Below are 15,396 nucleotides of genomic sequence, written 5' to 3'. Positions count from 1 at the left end.
CGAGTTCACCTGGGAGCGTGAAGATCAGATGAAGAAGAAATACCCGCATCTATTTCTAGAAGATTCGTCAACACCTTCAACAGCTTAAAATTTCGGGACGAAATTTATTTAACGGGTAGGTACTGTAGTGACCCGAACTTTTCCATGTTTATATATATTAATTGAGATTGATATTTACATGATTAAATGTTTCCAACATGTTAAGCAATCAAACTTGCTAAGACTTGATTAATTGAAATATGTTTCATATAGACAATTGACCACCCAAGTTGATCGGCTATTCACGAACGTTAAAACTTGTAAAAACGACATGACGATATATATATGGATATACATATGGTTAACATGAGATTATGATAAGTAAGTATCTCCATAAGTATATTAACAATGAGTTATATACATATAAACAAGACTACTAACTTAAGGATTTCGAAACGAGACATATATGTAACGATTATCGTTGTAACGACATTTAAATGTATATATATCATATTAAGATATATTAATATATCATAATATCATGATAATATAATAATTTAACATCTCATTAGATATAATAAACAATGGGTTAACAACATTAATTGAGATCGTTAACTTAAAGGTTTCAAAACAACACTTACATGTAACGACTAACGATGACTTAACGACTCAGTTAAAATGTATATACATGTAGTGTATTTAGACGTATTAAAATACTTTTGGAAGACTTCAAGACATATATCAAAACACTCATACTTAACGAAAATGGTTACAGTTACTTTCCCATTCTTTTCTTTCATCAAGAATTCTAGTCGTATTCTTACCCGTATTATACACAGCTTCAAAACGTACTTACTATGGGTATATACCAATAGGAACTAGCAATGGATTCCACTCTTGATTATGTCATGTATGACTAATCAATTTTAACTTCTACCATGAGCTAGTCAACTAACTAGAACTCCTTTTAACCCCACTCACCACTCACCAATTACTACTCATCATTCACTCCATTTCACTTCCAATTCTCTTTCTAATTCTCTCTCAACACACCCACACTATTATGAACGTATTTTTCCAGTAGTTAATCATCATCTTCATCAAAAATCACTTCAAGAATCAAGCTATAATCATCATAGGAAGAACACTTCAAGAACACTTCAAAAATCCCTTCAAGTTTACTAATTTACTTCCAAGCTTTCTAATCCATTCCAAGTAATCATCTAAGATCAAGAAACCTTTGTTATATACAGTAGGTTATCTTTCTTATTCAAGGTAATATTCATATTCAAACTTTGATTCAATTTCTATAACTATAAACTATCTTAATTCGAGTAAAAATCTTACTTGAACTTGTTTTTGTGTCATGATCCTACTTCAAGAACTTTCAAGCCATCCAAGATCCTTTGAAGCTAGATCATTTCTTGTCACTTCCAGTAGGTTTACCTACTAAACTTGAGGTAGTAATGATGTTCATAACATCATTCGATTCATATATATAAAACTATCTTATTCGAAGTTTTAAACTCGTAATCACTAGAACATAGTTTAGTTAATTCTAAACTTGTTCGCAAACAAAAGTTAATCCTTCTAACTTGACTTTTAAAATTAACTAAACACATGTTCTATATCTATATGATATGCTAACTTAATGATTTAAAACCTGGAAACACGAAAAACACCGTAAAACCGGATTTACGCCGTCGTAGTAACACCGCGGGCTGTTTTGGGTTAGTTAATTAAAAACTATGATAAACTTTGATTTAAAAGTTGTTATTCTGAGAAAATGATTTTTATTATGAACATGAAACTATATCCAAAAATTATGGTTAAACTCAAAGTGGAAGTATGTTTTCTAAAATAGTCATCTAGACGTCGTTCTTTCGACTAAAATGACTACCTTTACAAAAACGACTTGTAACTTATTTTTCCGACTATAAACCTATACATTTTCTGTTTAGATTCATAAAATAGAGTTCAATATGAAACCATAGCAATTTGATTCACTCAAAACGGATTTAAAATGAAGAAGTTATAAGTAAAACAAGATTGGATAATTTTTCTCATTTTAGCTACGTGAAAATTGGTAACAAATCTATTCCAACCATAACTTAATCAACTTGTATTGTATATTATGTAATCTTGAGATACCATAGACACGTATACAATGTTTCGACCTATCATGTCGACACATCTATATATATTTCGGAACAACCATAGACACTCTATATGTGAATGTTGGAGTTAGCTATACAGGGTTGAGGTTGATTCCAAAATATATATAGTTTGAGTTGTGATCAATACTGAGATACGTATACACTGGGTCCTGGATTGATTCAAGATTATATTTATTGATTTTTTTCTGTACATCTAACTGTGGACAACTAGTTGTAGGTTACTAACGAGGACAGCTGACTTAATAAACTTAAAACATCAAAATATATTAAAAGTGTTGTAAATATATTTTGAACATACTTTAATATATATGTATATATTGTTATAGGTTCGTGAATCAACAGTGGCCAAGTCTTACTTCTCGACGAAGTAAAAATCTGTGAAAGTGAGTTATAGTCCCACTTTTAAAATCTAATATTTTTGGGATGAGAATACATGCAGGTTTTATAAATGATTTACAAAATAGACACAAGTACGTGAAACTACATTCTGTGGTTGAATTATCGAAATCGAATATGCCCATTTTTATTAAGTCTGGTAATCTAAGAATTAGGGAACAGACACCCTAATTGACGCGAATCCTAAAGATAGATATATTGGGCCTAACAAACCCCATCCAAAGTACCGGATGCTTTAGTACTTCGAAATTTATATCATATCCGAAGGGTGTCCCGGAATGATGGGGATATTCTTATATATGCATCTTGTTAATGTCGGTTACCAGGTGTTCACCATATGAATGATTTTTATCTCTATGTATGGGATGTGTATTGAAATATGAAATCTTGTGGTCTATTGTTACGATTTGATATATATATAGGTTAAACCTATAACTCACCAACATTTTTGTTGACGTTTAAAGCATGTTTATTCTCAGGTGAATATTAAGAGCTTCCGCTGTTGCATACTAAAATAAGGACAAGATTTGGAGTCCATGTTTGTATGATATTGTGTAAAAACTGCATTCAAGAAACTGATTTCGATGTAACATATTTGTATTGTAAACCATTATGTAATGGTCGTGTGTAAACACGATATTTTAGATTATCATTATTTGATAATCTACGTAAAGCTTTTTAAACCTTTATTTATGAAATAAAGGTTATGGTTTGTTTTAAAAATGAATGCAGTCTTTGAAAAACGTCTCATATAGAGGTCAAAACCTCGCAACGAAATCAATTAATATGGAACATTTTTAATCAATAAAAACGGGACATTTCAGGCATCATCTTGATCTCTCCTTCAAGGACCTTCTCGCAAACATAGTGATAGTGCACTTCTATATGTTTTGTTCTCGCATGAAAGACTGGATTTTCTGCTAGACGAATAGCTGATAGGTTATCGCAGAAAAGCTTTACTTGATAATCTGTTGATTGATGAAGATCTTCCATTAGTTGCTTCAACCACATAATTTCTTGTGTTGCTGATGCTGCCGATAGATATTCTGCTTCAGTGCTTGACAAGGATATTGTTGGTTGTCTCTTGCTGTACCATGATATTACTCCCGATCCAAGACTAAACATGTATCCAGTTGTTGACCGTCGTGTATCATAGTCTCCAGCGTAATCAGCGTCACAATATCCAGTCACGTGACATTCTTTTGTTTTCTTGTACAAAATGCCAAAGTTAATAGTGCCTTTAACATACCTTAAGATGCGTCGTACAACATCAATGTGAGACTTCTTCGGATTGCTCATGTATCGACTAACCACTCCAACTGCATAAGATATGTCTGGCCGGCTTAGTGTGAGATAAATAAGACTTCCGACCATCTTTCGATACATGGTAACATCTTGAAGACTTTTTCCTTCATCTGCTCGTAGTTTTGTATTCGGATCCATCGGAGTTGAGATAGGTTTGAAATTAAGCATTCCGTATTTTTGTAAAAGATCTCGCGCATATTTTTGTTATCCCAGAAATAATCCTTCTCTTTTCTGCTCTATTTCGAGTCCAAGAAAATATTTGAGTTCTCCAAGCTCCTTCATATGAAATCTGATAGACAGATTCTCTCTTGTTCTTTGGATCTCCTCATAGTGATCTCCCGTGATGATTAAGTCATCCACATATACTAGCACTATGGCTAATTTTCCTTGATTTTGTTTCACAAATAAACTAGAATCTGAAGGAGCAACTGTGAAACCACTTTGTACCAAGAACTCGCCAATCTTCCCGTACCAAGCTCTTGGAGCCTGCTTCAAGCCGTATAGTGCTTTCTTTAATTTGCAGACATGGTCAGGATGGGACTTGTTCTCAAAGCCTCTTGGTTGCTCCATATAAATGTCTTTGTCAAGTTCTCCATGTAAGAAAGCGTTCTTGACATCCATCTGCCACATCTTCCAAGATTTGCTGGCGGCTAAAGCTAGTAGAGCTCGAATTGTTGTGATCTTCGCCACTGGACTAAACGTTTCTTCATAATCCAGCCCATATTGTTGAGAAAAACCTCTAGCAACAAGTCGAGCTTTATACCTTTCAATGGAGCCATCTGATCGAGTCTTCACCCTGTAAACCCATTTACAAGATATTGGTTTTACATCTTTTGGCTTTGGAACTAAACTCCATGTCTGGTTTTCTTTTAGTGCATTAATTTCTTCTTCCATCGCTTTCTGCCATTCTTGACTTTGCGCTGCTTCTTCATAAGTAAAAGGCTCAATAGGTATTGATTCATCCACATGAGCAGCATTGACATACCTTGGATTAGGTTGCCTCGGTCTTGTTGATCTCCGTAATTCTTGTACATGCTCCTCGACATCCATTTGGCTTGGACGAACCTCCTCGGATACAGATTGATGCACACCAGTTTTCCATGGACTCTTTTCCTTAGAGTACGACCCTTTTCCTTCTTTTATTGGATCCAATATCTGCTCTTTAGGTTCTTCTTTTTCTTCTGGACCTTCTTCTAATCCATGAGATTCTGGAAGCTCTATCTTTTGAGGTGACCACCATGAAGAAGCTTCATCAAATACCACATTTCTTGAAGTATGACACTTTCCAGTATTTGGATCACAACATCTCCATCCTTTTCTTGATTCATCATAACCGACAAAAATGCACCGAATTGCCTTCTTATCAAATTTGCTTCGTAGATGATCTGGTACGAAGACGTAGCATACACATCCAAAAACCTTGAGATGGTTGACGGTTGGCTTGATCTTCCATAATCTTTCATATGGTGAAATATATCCCAACTTTGTTTGTGGGAGTCTGTTAATCACGTATGAAGCCGTCCTCACACATTCGGCCCAAAATTTTCCTGGTACATTCTTACCATAAAGCATACTTCGACAGGTTTCAGCAAGATGACGATTCTTACGTTCTGCCACTCCATTCTGTTGTGGAGTATTAGGGCAAGTTAATTGCCTTCTGATCTTGTGCTTCTTAAGATAGATATTGAACTCGGTTGATAAATATTCTCCTCCATTATCTGTGCGTAAGTATCGAATCTTAGTATTGAGCTCACTTTCTACCTTGTTCTTGAACTCTTTAAACTTCAGAAAAGTCTCCGACTTCTCCTTCATGAAGTAAACCCACACATATCTTGAGAAGTCATCAATGAATGTCACCATATATTTCATACCTCCAAGTGATGTTTGTTTCACTGGGCCGAAAACATCTGAGTGTATGAGCTCTAGTGGTGTCTTGGACTGATGCGCTGACTCCTTGAATGGCAATTGGTGAGCTTTGCCAAATTGACATCCAGCACATATTGTATCTGTTCGGATATCAATTTGAGGAAGCCCATTTACTATGCATTTTACCATCATCTCCTTTAACTTGTTGTAGCCCACATGCCCAAGACGTTCATGCCAAAGATCAGCCATCTCATTTTTTTCGAGTCTTATCCACATAAGCTGTTTCAGCAGATAATACATAGACCGATTCTATTCTTCTTCCATGCATAACTGGATTGCCAACCACCTTTACTCTCTTGAATACGGACACATCTTCTGGTCCAAAGAGCACATAGTTCCCTTCTGCTGTCAATTGTGGTACTGACAGTAAATTCTTCTTTAGGCCATGGACAAGATACACCTTCTCAAGTTGGAGCTTATGAGAGTCGCCTTCATTTGGAATTATTGTCTTTCCAATGTGAGAAATAGACAACCTTGAATTGTCGGCTGTCAACACGACTCTCTTTCCTTTGTAATCCTCCATTTCTTGCAGCTTCGTCTCATCATTGGTCATATGATTTGAGCACCCAGAATCAATGATCCAATCATCTTTGTAGTTTATTTTTGACTTTAAGGTTGCTGCAAGAGCTTGATCATCCATGTCAGCTTCAACAGAGAGTCCTGCTTCTGCATCCCATGTTTCCTCATTAATGGTTGCTTCGAATGTGACCTCTTTCTTCTCATCTCTTGTGGCGGCCACATTTCCTTCGAAAGTTCGCCTTCTGGGGAATCTACATTCTCGAGCAAAATGACCCTTCTTGCCACAATTGAAGCATTCACCATTCTTTCTCTTATCATTTTCCCCGTATTGTTGGCGATGATCTCTTCTTCCTTGTTGAGCTCCCCCTGAAGCGTTGCCTTTTGATTTTGGGTGACCCTTCCACCCATATGTCTTACTTTCTTTCATCGCCTCTTATCTTCGAGATGTTGCTTTCTTTTTATTGGTGAAGAGTGCATCTTCTCCGTCTTTTACGGTTACTTCATTCATCTGCTTGGCTAATGCCTCTTGATTTGCCAATAGATTCTCCAGCTCTATTAATGATGGTTGAGTAGGCCATCCTCTCACAGCGGCTATAAATCCATTATACTCGGATCTTAAGCCGTTGATGATAATTCTCTTCATCCTTGCATCACTCACTTTCTCTTCAGGAGCAAGTTGAGATATCTCACGGCAAATTGATTTCACCTTGGTGAAATACTGAGAAATAGACAGACTTTCTTGTGAGATACCCGCGAGCTCATTTTCCAAGAGCTGGAGGCGTGCTTCATTCTTCTTTGAAAATAATTTTTCAAAAGTTTCCCAAGCTGCCTTTGGTGTTTTCTCGTCACGGATGTGCTCCAATAGATCCTCCTCGATTGTAGTCTTCAATATAAATAAAGCCTTCCCGGCCTTGATGTTCCATTTTCTCAAGGCTTCAGCATTTTCTTTCGGTGGAGGCGTTGTGTCACTGCCAGCAACTATTTCCCATAAATCCTGTCCTTGTAGGTAGGATTCTATGCAAGTCCGCCAATAACCATAGTTGTGGTTATTGAGACTCTTGATTCCACTGCTCGTACTTGCAAGATCTGCCATCATGACGTCCAACGTCCAATAAGCTTGGTCCCTGACCGATGAGCTTTCACAGTTCCTAACTGTACTCCGACAGAATCTTCCTTAGAGCCTTGGTGAAAACAAGCCGATGTAAACGTCCAACGTTTACCGATTTCCTCCACTAGAAATGGTCCCGAACGACCCGCTCTGATACCAATTGTTGGAAGCTTCGACGAGCCCAACACACCCACTATAGAGGATCTATACTATACTAGACTCACTACACCAACACTTTGAAGTTGGTTAGCCTTTAATTTTAATAAATCCTTAGTGCACAATAATACTTAGGCGACAGTGTCGACCATATATCATTTAGGCGGTATAACCGACCATGTATCACTTAGGCGGCAGAGCCGACCATATAATAGATACAACACAAGTGCACTAAGAACTTAAACACAAACTAAGGCTTAACCGGGAAACTTAACAAAGAACACTTTTATTAATACAAAATACAATTACAATATTACTTACAAGCTTTTCTTCTCTACTCACACTCTTCTCACTTCTTACTTCTTCTCTACTTCTCAACTCACTCTTTTCACAACTTCACACAACACAAATGAAATCTCCTCCCATATTTATACTACTCCATGGAACATTCTAGAACCTAGATATTTCCATGGATATATAAATATCTAGATATTTCTACAACCTACAAATATCTAGATTTTTTTTTTACATTTTAATTTCTAGATTTTTCTCTCATATTCTAATATCTAGATATTTTCTTATACATATTAATATCTAGATATTTTACCCATATACATTTACTAATTCCATATTATTCTAAATTTGCATTGTATTTTAATAAAAACATACTATTGTAAACATATATACTTAGCTATATCAAAAATTTACACAATTTAACCCAATATGCTTAAACCCTAATTTCCCAAATCATCAACAATTATTGGATTTACAAGAACAACAATTAAATATTCAGCATATAATCAGTTATAGCAAAAACAAACAAACACACATGCACCTTAGGACTTGCGATAACCGAATTAAAACTCATGTATCACGCAAGTTGTAAACATGGAAATTGTAGAGCAAACGAGATGAATAACAAATATTATCAACCATATAATCGGAAATTATGTACCTTAATAAAACTCGTAGACATGTTTGATTATGATGCTTAATTAATTAATTAATTAGGAGAAAAGAAGCTGATTTGATTGGAATGCGTGAGTTTTTGTGTGATATAATTGCGTTTCAGTCCGTAGCTTAATCGCGTAAATAGAAATAGATTGATGATCGGGTGTGCTTTCCAATTTAGGGTAAATTGCCCTATTTATTATTGCCTCTCCACATAGAACACACGAATCTCCCGGTGTATTTTATTTTATAAAAATATATAGAGAAAATTGCTCAAATCATCTTGTGTTTATGGTTTTTTTTTCTCAAATCATCACCGTATTAACAAAACTGCATAAATCATCCTTTAATGCCTAATAATATCTCAAATTAGTCACTGCCTTAACTTTTGTTAAACTCTCCATTAGTAAAAAAATACACGATTGGTCCCTAAACTTCCTTAAAAGATTGCAACAAAAATCCTCTTTATCATCTTCAAGATGAAGGTTTAGTGAAACTTTCAATCGAAAGAAACTTTAAAATTGATTGAATTGAATTGTCATGGATTCGAAGTTAGATAACCAACATAAATGGTCTCAAAATTAGCCAATTGTTTTTAGTATGATTAAAGATCAAAACCTTGCATTTTCCAATATAGGTTGAAGATATGAGTAAAAGTTTAAGCTCTTTTCAAGTACACCCGGTAGAACTTTTGTGTGCTACCATCTATCTTCAAGCCCAACTATCTCAAAACCCAATAGATGACTTAATAGTTCGTTAGTTTAATCCAGGTTATTTATTCATGTGGTCAAAAACTTGAATTGACATTTCGATAAAAAAAAATGACTAAATTTGTACTTTGTGTAAGACTGTAAGAGGCTATATAAATAAAGGCAGTTCACTACTAGCGATTTGTACTTGTGTTACGAGTAAATTAAAAATAATTTAGATATTTAGATATTTAATTATCTCCTTATGGTGGTGGTGGTGGTGGTAATGATGATGCATGTGGTAACGATGGTGATGAAGAGGATTGTGGGTGAAATTTTTAAGAAATTTCAGGGACCAATCGTGTATTAATGAAGAGTTTAACAAAAGTTAAGCTAATGACTAATTTGGAACGTTATTTGGCATATAAGAATGATTTATGCAGTTTTGTTAACACATGGACGATTTGGGCAAAAACCCATAAACACAGGGATGATTTGGCCAATTTTGTCAAATATATATTTCTTTTATTTACTTTCCAAAAGTAGATACTCCGTAAAATAAGATAGAAAAACCAAAATAATAAATATAAATAATACTCATAATATAATAATAACTAGTGAAATGACCCGTGAAAACACGTGTTTGTTTAAGCGAAACAGTTTAGTGATATGTTTTACGTATTAAGTGAATGTAAATGTTAAAGTCATTTAGTTTATTGCCCCGTGGAACCACGAATTCCGACTAAGAAACTTGTCGTTGATTTTACAAACATAAAGTTCGCTCAAAGTTGAGTATTTATATTTATATTTTTAATAATAATAATAATAATAATAATAATAATAATAATAATAATAATAATAATAATAATAATAAATGCCTTTTAAATTTTTTTAGAAAAATAAAATTACAATTTAGGAGAGATTAGTACTCCCTCTATCGCCATCTTAAGTGTTCACTGTTGACTTTTCAAAGTCTTTCTTTGTCAACTTTAACCGTAAATATTTTTATTTGTGTTATATAATATTTGATAAAAATTAGACAAAATTGCCCATTTCGTCTTTATGTTTTCCACTTTTTGCTCGTTTTATCCCTATATTTTATTTTCTGCATTTTTCATCCTTAAAAGCATTTTAAAGTTCCAATTTCATACCTCATCCTAACGAAGGTTAACTGAGTTCATTAAAACTATTCACAGAAACTATGCACGTAATCTTCAACTAATTAAATTACAAAAATCAATTCATTCTCCCTTCCTCTCTCTCATGATGATTGACATGCATATTCTTTATTCCTGAAATGATTGTGAAATCACCTACGAATTCTTTTCAAAAACCCATTGTCTTCAATTCCAATGTAATTTACAGTTGTGAAATCATACGTAATTCAAAAAAAAAAAAAAAAAAAAAAAAAAAAAATGAGTGAATCAAACATGTACAGAACCATACGAATGACACAAATGTTTCAATAATTCAGTTGATCTACTCGAGTAATAGATAATTAATATTGCAAATACAATATCAAAAAGGAGCGAAGCAACTAAGGAGATACAGATTTAATTTTGATCCTATGAAACCGAACCTGTTTATGCGTAGAAGGGAAAATCGATTGGAGGTTATCGATGAGCGGAAAAGTTGAGGGTCAACTAACGAACAAAGAAAAACAAATCTGGAAAAACGAAGTAAAGTAGCTATATTTCTAAGTTACAAACGATCTCTTCCCTCATACAATTGCAGATATTTGTTCATATCATCCAATCCCAAAAAACAGCTATCGAAAATTGATTCGATTCGCGTTTCTCAACTTAATGATTTTGTCAAAATATACGCCACGCCGCTAAGTGTTGTTTATATTAATTAATTTTATTTATTATTAATATATTAATTTTTAGAATAATTGTAGAATAGAATAGAAGTTACGAGTGGATTATACCTATGTAAGAATTTGCTGTAATAAGGCTCTAATGACAAGTCAACTTTGTTAAACTTTTTTTTTATATAAAGATATAGATTAGTAAAAGATTACGTGGATAGTCCATGTGAATAGTTTTAACGGACTCAGTTAACCTTCGTGAGAGTGAGAGATGAAATTGGGACTTTAAAATACTTTTAAGGATGAAAAATGCAGAAAATAAAATATAGAGATGAAACGAGCAAAAAATAGAAAACACGGGGACGATATGGGCAATTTTGTCTAAAAATTATATGGAATGAAAACACATTTAAAATTCAATTCATTCATATAATCTCTATCAAATATTTATATAGCACAAATTAAAGTTATTTACAGTCAAAGTTGACAAAGAAAGACTTTGAAAAATCGACAGTGGACACTTAAAATGGGACGGAGGGAGTATTTTCTTTTATAAAATATTTCGTATTATTTTTTAAATTAAATTAATATATAATTATGACACCATCATTATGAAAATTAAGCTTAATGATGACATCATCATTTTAGAGGTTTATTAGACTAGATGGATAAGACAAAATTGTTTAAATAATCCCTATATTTTTACATCTTTCTTTACTACGGAGTATATATTAAAAGAAACTCTTTAGTTATTAAAAAAATTTACTCCCTCCGTCCCATATTAATAGTCTACCTTTCCTTTTTCGTCCGTCCCAAATTAATAGTCCACTTCCATAAATGGAAAAGAATAATTAGTTAAAGTACTTTTATACCCTTGCTTTATTTAAGTAAGACAAAAGTATATGTAAAAAGTAATGGGTAAAACTGAAAAATAGGGAAAAAGTAGATAAAAAATACATGTGACAGTCACTTTTTCTTAAACTGTGTGTTTTTTGTCTGTGGACTATTAAATTGGGACGGATGGAGTAATTCATAATAGCCATTAGATTAACAAAATTACATGCACTACCCCTTTGATCTAATAGTCTAGATTGGGGTTAAATACTAATAGACCAATAACTAATTCTTGAGTTTATTTATACCCATAATGCCCTTACGCGGAAACGCGTCTGCTCACTCCTAACATTCAATTTATGTGATTACATCTACAAACCCTTTCTAAATCTCATCAAAGTTGAAAGCACAATTCATGTTCGAACTTCCGGGTTCCCGTGAAGTACATACTTATTAAACGTTTTTAAATACATTACAAATTTCTCTAAAAGGAAACGGAGATGGAAAGAAGATTTCGCAGAAGAGATTGAAAGAAAACTAGGCAAGTTTTCTTTTTCCTACTTTGAGATAGTTGCAATTATTTTTTCCCCTTCAGAGCCTTGCATATATGCATGTCTATTGGTGTTTCGAGCTTTGTTTAGTGTTGCTCGGTTTCATGGTTTGTAAGTTTTAAGGAGGTTTCATTCTTTGGATGATCTTTCTTTTGTATATAAGAGTTTATCTGTTTTTCGCTATATATATATATATATATATATATATATATATATATATATATATATATTTTTATGTATGTGTGTGTGTGTGTGTGTGTGTGTTCAAACGAGAATCACAAAAAGTGCGAGAACTGGGAGAACTTTTTAATTTCATAGTTTTTATGCATTTAAATGCAACAAATTACATGCAAATATTAATTAATGTTCATATCATTAACAAGCACATGTTCATTACCGCGAATTACATGTTAAATTGTTAATTATATGAACGGTTCACATGTTCAAAAACAAATATGCACATGTGAACGCTAAACTATATATTTGATTATATATGTAACATGTAAACTTTTTTTAAACTATTTTATGTTCATTTTTATTCCCCATAAACATTTATGGGTGATTCAATCTACTCACATGTGAAAAATTTTGTAAATTAAAAGTTCTCGCAGTTCTCGCCTTTTTTGTGGTTCTCGTTTGAACTTTTCACACACACATACACACACACACATATATATATACATATATATACATATATATACATATTTATACATATATATATTTATACATATATATATATACATATATATATATATACATATATATATATATACATATATATATAGTAAAGTAAATATGTGACTGTTATACATCTATTTGAATGTAGAACCAATATACGATTGGTTGTTATGATTATGAAAAGTTAAAAACTTTGAAAAATGTGATTTTGGCTTGGTTTTTAACCAATCACATATTAATTCTACACCCAATTTATATATATAACAGCCACATATTCCCTATATATATATATATATATATATATATATATATATATATATATATATATATATATATATATATATATATATATATATATATATATGCATGTCTATGTGTAAGCGTTATCAAAAATCAACATTTGGCCATAAATAACTTTCTCAATATTAATGTGCATGTTGTCACAACCCAACAAGTTTGCGCCCCAACCCACTAAGATTATGACTCAATTAAGAGTTTTAACCCAAGAACCTCATGGAAGGCCCAAGAACATCATGGAAGTTTCCTAGAACTTTTCCATGAGTTCTTCCATAGAATGGTATGGAATGTTCATGGAAATATCTATCTCCATGTATATACTTGAAGTTTCTAGTACTTAGATCCTAACCATTGATTTTGATTAATCTTAGTCATCCATTTTGTGTTAGGAGTAGTATAAATAGGGGTGGTCTCATTTGGCACAACACACCTCAAATCTCAAACATTCTCTCTTGTAAAGCATTCTCAAGCAATATAAGTATTTTCTTCAATTCCACTTGTTCTATAATATTTTCTCGTTTGGTTACTTGAATCGTTATAAGGTCCGAGTAAGGTTGACTTAGTAGAGACTAAGTGCCGCACGTGAGCTTATCGAGATAAGTCTGTGACATTTGGTATCAAGAGCAAGGTCGATTCAAGGAGATGGCAACCGAGACCGAGAATAATGTGAGCACAACAAGTGGTGTGATAGGTGATGAGACTCGTGGCCGGGTAGAGACTCGCCAAGGAGCCAAGAAGAACCGAGGTACGTCCAAAGACTTTGTCGCAAACTTGGACAAGAGGATCATGGATGTAGAGACATCCATGGACGACGTGAAAGCAAAGGTCGAAGACATCCACCAACGTTTGGATGGTTTGGACGGGGACTTTGACGAATTGAAAGATGATTGCAAGAGTGCAATCAACGTGCTAGACGTTGACATGAGACGTGAGATCCATGACTTAAGGGGTATGCTCATGGGTGAGATTACGAAGTTGCGAGGCGAAATGGAGGGGGAGGTCTCCACTATTCACCAACGCCTCGTGGAATTACAAACCAACATGCACTCTTGTTTGAGATTCATGGCAAGTGGGGGTGGCAACACTGGATGCAATGCTCCGAAGGTGGACGTTCCCAAGCCGTCACCTTTCGTGGGGAAGCGGGAAGCCCGAGTGGTTGATGATTTTATATGGGAGATGGAACAATACTTGGAGGGAGTCAACATAGTAGATGATGCAATGAAGATCAAGATGGCAACCCGTTACCTGAAGGATACCGCAGCATTATGGTGGCGTCGTAGATATGGAGATATCGAGAAAGGTACGGTTACTATTGATACTTGGGATGATTTCCTTACCGAACTTAAGAATCATTTCTACCCCAAGAATGCTCAAAAGGATGCGATGAGTCGCCTACGTAAATTACATCATTCCGGGACGATTCGGGAGTATATTAAAGAATTCACGAACCTTAGCCTGGAGGTCCCAGATATTCCCGATGATATTCTTCTCTTCTATTTTCTCGATGGTTTGCAACCTTGGGCTAAAACGGAGTTGGAGAGATGGGGAGTCCAAGACCTTGCCACCTCAATTGCTCAAGCGGAGGCACTAGTCGACCATGCTAATAGGAAAGATTTGTTTAAGTCAAAAGATAAGAAGGTGAGCCATGAGAAAGGTGGAGGAGATAAGCCCGCCCAATCAAGGAATGATAATACACGTGTGATGACCCTAAAATTTCTGACCAAATTTAAACTTAATCTTTGATTGATTAACATTTCCGACACGATAAGCAAAGTCTGTAAAACTGAATCTCAAAATTTTTGAACTACTTTTATATATTTAAATACCTTTCGGTTGTTTTCGACGATTCGCGAACAATTATATGTAAATAGATACATATATACTATAACTTGAAAAGGTAACAATGTATTAATTATTTGATACCGTACATTAAACTTATTGGTTTAAATATCTATTTGAATATATATGATAAGCTGAAATATTTATTATTAAAATTTATTTATAAATAACTTCCAACGTG

The sequence above is a fragment of the Rutidosis leptorrhynchoides genome, chromosome 7 (assembly GCF_046630445.1).
Source record: "Rutidosis leptorrhynchoides isolate AG116_Rl617_1_P2 chromosome 7, CSIRO_AGI_Rlap_v1, whole genome shotgun sequence".
Taxonomy (NCBI): Eukaryota; Viridiplantae; Streptophyta; class Magnoliopsida; order Asterales; family Asteraceae; genus Rutidosis; species Rutidosis leptorrhynchoides.
This window is presented reverse-complemented; position numbering follows the sequence as displayed.